This window comes from Rattus norvegicus, chromosome 3, assembly GCF_036323735.1.
Source record: "Rattus norvegicus strain BN/NHsdMcwi chromosome 3, GRCr8, whole genome shotgun sequence".
Classification (NCBI taxonomy): domain Eukaryota; kingdom Metazoa; phylum Chordata; class Mammalia; order Rodentia; family Muridae; genus Rattus; species Rattus norvegicus.
Window position 1 is genome coordinate 63,620,541 of NC_086021.1, and position 8,545 is coordinate 63,629,085.

The 8,545-nt window shown below is 46.0% G+C and overlaps 1 pseudogene across 1 annotated transcript; it reads left to right on the forward strand.

Annotated features, from left to right (window-relative positions):
* The first annotated feature begins 611 nt into the window (after positions 1-611).
* On the forward strand, positions 612-2,510 carry Gapdh-ps1 (glyceraldehyde-3-phosphate dehydrogenase, pseudogene 1; annotated as a pseudogene). Its single transcript, NR_003722.1, has 2 exons — positions 612-769; positions 1,217-2,510. The product of NR_003722.1 is annotated as a glyceraldehyde-3-phosphate dehydrogenase, pseudogene 1 (transcript).
* The last annotated feature ends 6,035 nt before the right edge of the window (positions 2,511-8,545 follow it).

Genomic DNA, 8,545 nt, shown 5'->3' on the forward strand with positions numbered 1-8,545 from the left:
TTCTGGAAAAGTCAGGCTATTTCATTGCTAGTGTCAGTATCATTCAGTCAAGGAACCTCGTCCTAAATATTCATTAGGTGGCAGACCCAGGTGTTGTATCTAAGGCCGCAGACAAAACAAGATAGTCCTAATGCCTCTCGTCAAGAACTGAGTGCGATGTGCAGGGATGATGGAATCATAGAGGAGCCACACTTTGACCTTAGAGGAACAGGAAGAAAGCTCTGGGTGAAGACTCAGTCTAGACACACTCTCATAACCGCCTAGGTACTCTTCAGAATGGGAGCTCGAATAGGAAAAGGTCCAGACACCAGGGCCCAGCTAGGATAGGGGTGGAGTCTGATATCTACTGAGCTGGATGCACAACGGAGTTGGATGGGGATCATGAGGTGAGGTCATGGGACCGTGGAGGAGGAGAATGGAGGTCTTTCAACCCAGCTGGGTTTTATTTTGCCCAAATATGAGGCAAAGGATCTCATTTCTTATTGTGACATCCAAGAGTTACTGACAAACAGAGTCTTAAGTTTAGAACACAGGATTTGTGAGGTCACGACCTTTTCTCTAGCTAAAGCTCAAATTGGAATTACAGAACTTTAGACTCGGGGCAAAGCTAAGTACGGATCACCATGCTTCACTGACATTCTGAGCATGCCCACATAGCTGGTTAGCAGGGAGGCAGACCGGAAGCCGGCCTCTTCCCCAACCCTGTCCCCTTCCCAAACAGGCCTGGGCACTAGCCCTTGACTCTAACTATAGGACTGCAGTTTCTAAGGTAGGAAATCAGTTAGGAGGTAGGAGGTGGCCTGGATGAGAGGAGGGGGTTACCTGTTCTTCTGGCTTTGCTTGCCATCTTCTGCTTCCTGTGTAGGACAAGATGTCCCTCGATAGTGGCCACTCTCTTGGTAGAGAATGACTTACTGTTTAGAGAGTTTGGTTAGAGCCAGTGGGTCACCATGGTCTGTCATGGTGTTCACTTGCTGAAGCAGCAAATGTCTGGGTTTGCAGTAGTCTTCGAGAATGCCTTATCTAGCTTGGACTCTCTCCCTTCCAAGTCCAAGGGGCAACTGCTCACTGTTCAACCCACTTTGCACATTAGGACTCTAATGTCTCCCCCTAGTAGATGGGAACACAGCGATGTCAGAATGCTAATGTGAGTGATAAATCACCTGGGAGGTTGTTTAAAATGCCAACCTCAGCTCTCTATTCCTCCCTATTCCAGAGACAGCAGCATCTTCTCCTTCAGTGCTAGCCTCATCCCATAGACAAGATGGTAAAGGTTGGTGTGAATGGATTTGGCCTTATTGGGTGCCTGGTTACCAGGGCTGCCTTCTCCTCTGCAACTGGCAAAGTGGAGATTGTTGCCATCAACGACCCCTTCATTGACCTCAACTACATGGTCTGCATGTTCCAGTATGACTCTACCCATGGCAAGTTCAACGGCACAGTCAAGGCTGAGAATGGGAAACTTGTCATCAATGGGAAGTCCATCACCATCTTCCAGGAGCGAGATCCCGCTAACATCAAATGGGGTGACGCTGATGCTGAGTATGTCATGGAGTCTACTGGCATCTTCACCACCATGGAGAAGGCTGGGGCTCATTGAAGGGTGGGCCAAAAGGGTCATCATCTCTGCCCCTTCAGCTGATGCCCCCATGTTTGTGATGGGTGTGAACCATGAGAAATATGACAACTCCCTCAAGATTGTCAGCAATGCATCCTGCACCACCAACTGCTTAGCCCTCCTGGCCAAGGTCATCCATGACAACTTTGGCATCGTGGAAGGACTCATGACCACAGTCTATGCCATCACTGCCACTCAGAAGACTGTGGATGGCCCCTCTGGAAAGTTGTGGTGTGATGGCCGTGGGGCAGTCAAGAACATCATCCCTGCATCCACTGGTGCTGCCAAGGCTGTGGACAAGGTCATCCCAGAGATGAACGGGAAGCTCACTGGCATGGCCTTCTGTGTTCCTACATCCAGTGTATCCATTGTGGATCTGACATGCTGCATGGAGAAACCAGCCAAGTGTGATGACATCAAGAAAGTGGTGAAGTAGGTGTCCAAGGGCCCACTAAAGGGCATCGTGGGCTACACTGAGAACCAGGTTGTCTCCTATGACTTCAACGAAACTCCCACTCTTTTACCTTGGGGCTGGCATTGCTCTCAATGACAACTTTGTAAAGCTCATTTCCTGGTATGACAATGAATACGGTTACAGCAACAGTGTGGTGGAACTTATGGCCTACATGACCCCCCCAAGGAGTAAGAAACCATGGACCACCCACCTCAGCCCAGCAAGGATACTGAGAGCAAGAGAGAGGCCCTCAGTTGCTGAGGAGTCCCCATCCCAACTCAGTCCCCAATACTGAGCATCTCTTTCACAATTCTATCCCAGACCCCCGTAATAACAGGAGGGCCCTAGGGATCCCTCTCTTTTCTTTTTATTGCCATCAATAAAGTTCACTGTACCCCCAAAAATTAAAAAATAAAATAAAATAAAATGCCAACCTCAGGGCCTTTCTTCAGAGATTCCATGTCTCAAGTCTCGGAGAGAACCCTAGAAATCTTCAATTTTACTATGTTCCCCAGGAATTCCAATGGAGGCAGTCTATGCAGTCCACGTTTTAAAATACAGGGAAAATTATAGGAATGAGTAAAAGACAACTGAGCCACTAGCTGTGACTACCAGGCCCACATGGAACAGGGTCTCTGTACTGAAACTTGAGGAAATCTATATACGTTTACTTGTGGAAGGGAAGAAGGGCATGTAAAATACATTTTCAAAAAAAGACGATATTGGAATTTATTAATTTAATAGGCCAGAGTCCCTCCCTAAACAGGTGTGTGTGTGTGTGTGTGTGTGTGTGTGTGTGTGTGTGTGTGTGTGTGTGTGTGTGTGTGTGTGTGTTTGCGTGTGCTTGGGGAGAGAGGGGGTCTTAGTAGCAGTTTTCACAGCAGCCACGAGGTGGCAGCCTTCTGCATAAAATTGAAAAACTATGCAGCTAACCATCAGTTCAGCTACTCAGTATAGATGTCATTAGTTTTAAAGGTATGTATTAATTTTAAAAGGAAGGGAAAGGAAATTATTTAACGGGAGAGAAATTACCTAATTATCAAACTTAAACTTCCATCAAATGTCATAGTCTATATGGAGGAATTTAGCCAGACATCCACAGTAGATCCAGAGAAAAGATTAAAAAAAAAAAAAAAATCGAGAAAAGGTCCCTGTAGGATGAGAGCTGTCACTCAAAGGAACCTCTCAAAAGCACCCCAGAAGTTTGACTTTTTTCGGGGAACCAGCAGGTGTAATCTGGTCGTTAAAACATAAAGCAGTAATATCTGAGAAAATTTCCCTTTCTTTTGGTCTGTAGTCAGGGTAAGTCTGTCATCTGAGGAAGAAAAGGAGGGGACGAAGCTCTGCATGGCCACAGGGTCACCAGGGCATCTCTGAGTGGCCTTTGAGTCTGCCTTTCTTCAGCCGGGACTCTTTCTTCCAGGTCCAGGGGCGACTGCTCAGGACCCATCTCATCTGAGATGCTAGGATTCTAACGCCTTCCCCTGGGAGGTGGGAACGAGACACTGTTAGGACGCTGATGTCATAAATCACCTTGCACTGCCCAAGGCTGGGGCTCCTGCTGCGGCAGGATATGTCTCTAGGCCCCAGCCTGTGAGAACCTTCTCTGTGATGTTACCTGAAGCCCACGAGCAAGATCATTTTCCATGTTGTATTTACAGCTCCAGGGATGTGAGCTTCATAGAACTGGACACACGGCCTTCGCCTCTCGCCAACTGCCATGCCTCTCTGCTGAGCATGCTTAGTATAAAATGCATCTGGTCACAGAAAAGCAAGGGGTTAATTTAATGGTTCCTAAACTGAAGCCGTACCTCACACACATGAGGCAGAAGCCTTGCCTTTGTGGATATGTTCCACTGACTTGGACTCACGCTGCCCAGATCAGCGGGCAGACACGGTGCTGGAGAAGGAGCTGAAAGTTCTCTGTCTTGATCTGAAGGTAGCACCGTGTGCCACTGAAACTGGGCTTCAGCATCTGAGACCTTGAAGCCCACCCTCAGTGACACACTTCCTTCAACAAGGCCATATGCACTCCAATAAGACCACACCTCCTAACAGTGCCACTCCCTATAGGACAAACATTCAAGTACATGAGTCTGTGGGGGCCATTCCCAGTCAAACCACCACAGTTGTTGTTTTTATTTCTTTGCGTGAATGTGTGTTCTCTCCCAGGACCTCACCTTCCTCAGGAAACTCCATTCTCTGTAGCCAGAAGCCCTGTCATGAGACATCTGAAGAGATCCTGCCTTAAAGAAGAAGCGTTCAGGCCTAAAACAAGTAATAATTAATGTTTAGTAACATTAAATTGCATACTTAATTTAAACCGAGTATGCCATTCTGAGATCGAATGCAATTAATCTCTTGTGTTTAGACTTGAGCAACAGTGAATTATCTCACAGTAATGCTTCCTTTGAAGCAGAAGCTGCGGTGACTGTTAATGTAATTTTCAGAATCTTTGTCGCTTTAATATTTATTTATTTTAAGTGTATGGGTGTTTTGCCGGCATATCTATCTGTGCACTGTGTGTACGCACTATTCATGGAGGAATGGGATCCATTGTAACTGGTGTGAGCCCCCATATGGGTGCTGGGAATTAAACTCAAGTCCTCCGGAAAAGCAGCCAGTACTATTAACTACTGAACCATCTCTCAAGCCCACTTTCCATACTCTAAATATCATACTGCATGCCTGGTTGCAATGCCTTCATTACCAGCTACCGAGCATGAATTCTGTCTGGCTACAGTGTAGACGTTAGACTCACAAGATGACACAGCGAACGCCCGCCGTCTGAGAGAGCCAGAGATTTGAAGCACGCTGAGAGTGACTCTGACATTTACTGTCCAAATGGTAACGTCAGAGAGAGGGGAAGGAAGGGCCTTAGCTGATGAGTGTTTCAGAAAGTGTAAAGCTAGGACCTGCTTACACACTGGGCGAGGTTTTTCCCTCAAGAGAAGGATGTAAAGGTAGATGTTGCAATAATTAGATAGTGTGTAAATCCTTGGGAAGCTTTGTTATACTCTAAGTCATTCCAAGATTTTAAAAATGCTTTGTTTAATTAAAATTGTTTTCATGTAATATGTTATGATCATTTCCCCTCCCTGAACTCCTCCCAGATCCTCCCGGCCTCCCCAGACATCCAACATTCAACTTTATGTTCTCTCTCTTTATCCATCTCTCTCTCTCTCTCTCTCTCTCTCTCTCTCTCTCTCTCTCTCTCTCTCTCTCTCTCTCTCTCTCTCTGTGTGTGTGTGTGTGTGTGTGTGTGTGTGTGTGTGTATGTATGCATGTCTTCAGAAAAACCCGAACAACAACAACAACAAATGAAAGAAACACAAAACAAGAAACAAAAATTCCCCATAACACAAATAATACAAAAACAAAAACCAGAACAAACCAACAAAGGACCAGTAAGACAAAAAATGCAAAACAAGGAAAGAGTCCACAAACCAATAAAGGACCAGTAAGACAAAAAATGCAAAACAAGGAAAGAGTCCACATCAAGTCCTTTTGCTTTTCACTCCTGGGCAAGGGCCCTGCCCTGGAATGTGGTAGATTCACCGAGTAAAACTCCACTGGAGTGAACTGATGTCTCTTTGCCAGTGGGTATCAGTTGCAGTAGTTTTTGGTTAGGAGTGGGACTCAGACCTGTGTCTTCCCAGTAATGGGACCACGTGTGGCTTGAACCTGTGGAAGTCATGTGTGTGCTGCCCTAGTCTGTGTAAGTTCGTATGTGCATCAGAATTATCCATCACCTCTGACTCTTACAGCCTTTGTATTCCTGCCTTCTTGAGCATCATGAACAGTAGTCAGTAGGGGTGATGCTTCTATTTGGGGCACCAGCTCAACGACTCCATTTTCAAAGTTACAAGCAAAGTGTCATCTTCAGCAATAGTGAATGTATGTAGTCAGTGGCACTGACTGATACCTTGGTGACATCCTTGGGTTTTGCTATCCCGGGGTTGGGGTGTGATGCCAATGTGAGTGGTATATGCACCCACCTGAGCCTCGGGCCAGGTAGCTTCTGACTGTGTTACTGGTCCTGATATAGACAGGGGCCATGTTGATGTCTGTGGTCCATGTTATCATTGAAGCCCAAACATGGTCTTGCTTGACACCTGAAGCCATGTTGATGTCCATGGGCATGGAGGAGCTGGCCCTGCCTCTCTCAGGAGATGGCAGTCCCATGGCTCTCCTCAGGCTATGGCTTCTGACAGGGGTACAGGAGAGAAAGACTCATCCTCCCTAAGTAAGGGGCTGACCACTAGGAATGTGACCATGCTCTGGTGAGTGTATGGGCAACCCAAAATGTCCTTTTTTCCATTTGTTTCTTTTTTCCCAATTTCTTCTTTTTGAGGGGGAGGGTGTGGGGGAGGGGAGTTACAGAGGATGAATGGTGGACAGGGGAGGACTGTAAAGTGAATGCAATTGGGGTGCATGATGTGAGATTCCCAAATAATCAACGAGAGAGAGAGAGAGAGAGAGAGAGAGAGAGAGAGAGAGAGAGAGAGAGAGAGAGAGAGAGAATACAGTATTTGTCTTTTTGGGTCTGAGTCACTGTCTCAAGTTGGGTTTCCATTGCTGTGAAGAGACACCATGACCAAGGCAACTCTTTGAAGGACAACATTTAATGGGGTTAGCTTATGGGTTTAGAAGTTCAGTCCATTATCGTGAAGGTAGGAAGCAGGGCAGTGTCCAGGCAGGCATGGCACTGGAGAAGGAGCTGAGAGTTCTATATCTTGTTCTGAAGGTAAACAGGACAAGACTGGCTTCCAGACAGCTAGAAGGAAGACACACTTCCTCCAACAAGGCCATACCTCCTAATAGTGATACTCCCTGGGCCAAATGTATTCAAACCACCACAATTACCTTACTCAGGGTTACAAGGCATCCCCAGTTTGTTTTGCTTATTTTTGACAAAACCATGTGGTGATGTATACCTGTAATCTCAGTACTTGAGAGGTGGGAGCAAAGGCAACAATAGTTCAAGGTTACTTGGCAAGGCATAGAGTTGGAGGCTAGCCTGTATTTTATGAGACTCCCATCTCAAAAGACATTCAACAAAACAAACCAAGCCACTCAACCCACAAAATTCTCTTTATTTACTATTTATTCATTATTACCTTGGAATTAGTCACACACTGATAGTTTTACATTATTACAAAGAGCAAATAATAGATTTAAATTTTATGTGTTTATTTTACACCGGTATAGGTGTTTTGTCTATGTTTGTCCATGTTCTACCTGTGTGCAGTGACTTCAGATGTCAGAAGAGAGCATTGGATGCACTGGAACTGGAATTACAGGTGGTCGTGAGGTGAATTACAGGTGGTCGTGGGACATTATGAATCTTCTGGAAGAGCAGCCAGTGCTTTTAATCACTGAGACATCTCTTCATCCCAGAACCAAGTTTTTAAAGAGGTATAGAACTTTGGCACAGACTTAGTAATCACTCCTAGAGTGGTGCCTCAGACTGTTATATCTGGGATAAAAAAACACAGAACAAACACAGAACAAATGGAGAATAAGTGGTCACACTCCCAACCTATAAGATAGCAGTTGACATTTCCACTGCTATGGAATCATATGGTTTGGAGTTGAAAACCTCATACACTACTGTCTAGGAGGTCGACAGTGCAGTGTGACAAGTCACTGAAGAGGGAAGACGGGTCCAGGTGACTTGGTAACGCTCATAGGTGGCCTGGTGAGGTCAGGTTACGCTTACTTTACTTCATACTTTACCAAACAGTGGCTTCTCATGCTGTGCATTGTCGTGGGTGAATCCATTTTACAAGCAAATTTTGACTTCATTTTGAGGGAGAAGGATGACTCCAGTCTCTGGCTGGATCCAGAAACTGCAGCATTGGGTACCACACCTCCAGTACAGACTGACAAATGACTTCATCTTGGGAGTAGAAAGGTGGGTGGGTAGAAAGGTAGAAACCATGGGGCACATGTGGAACAACTGGACCATGCTACCAGACAGAAGAACGGGTAAGGCTGAAGTGGGTTCAAAACCCCGGGGAATCTCAGAACTGAGAACAGTAGAAATGGAACCAGGTTCCTGCCAAGCTCCACCTCTCTTGGAACACAACCATGACACCCACATGAAGGACCATAACAACGTGTCATGAAGCATAAAAACCTGGAGTTCTCCATGTTAATGAGGTGTCTAGATAGGCCTTGAGTATTTGCCAATGAGATTCCCTTCCCAGGCATTTTTTCCTGCAAAAGGTATTTAATCTCTGGTTCACCCTGAGTAAGAAGTATGCCATCTGCCATCAAATTAAGCAGTTTGGAGAGCCAAGGACCCTCTCCTTCATCAAGGATCACCTCGAGTTGGAGGCAGGGAGGAGGCCTTTGTAAAGAACCAATCCTCAATCTCCCAGCACTCACTCAGAACCAAACCAGATTCCTTTCTCATTCTGGGCTCAGCTATCCCTTTCCTGCCTGGATTGTACCAGCTCCCACCCCAA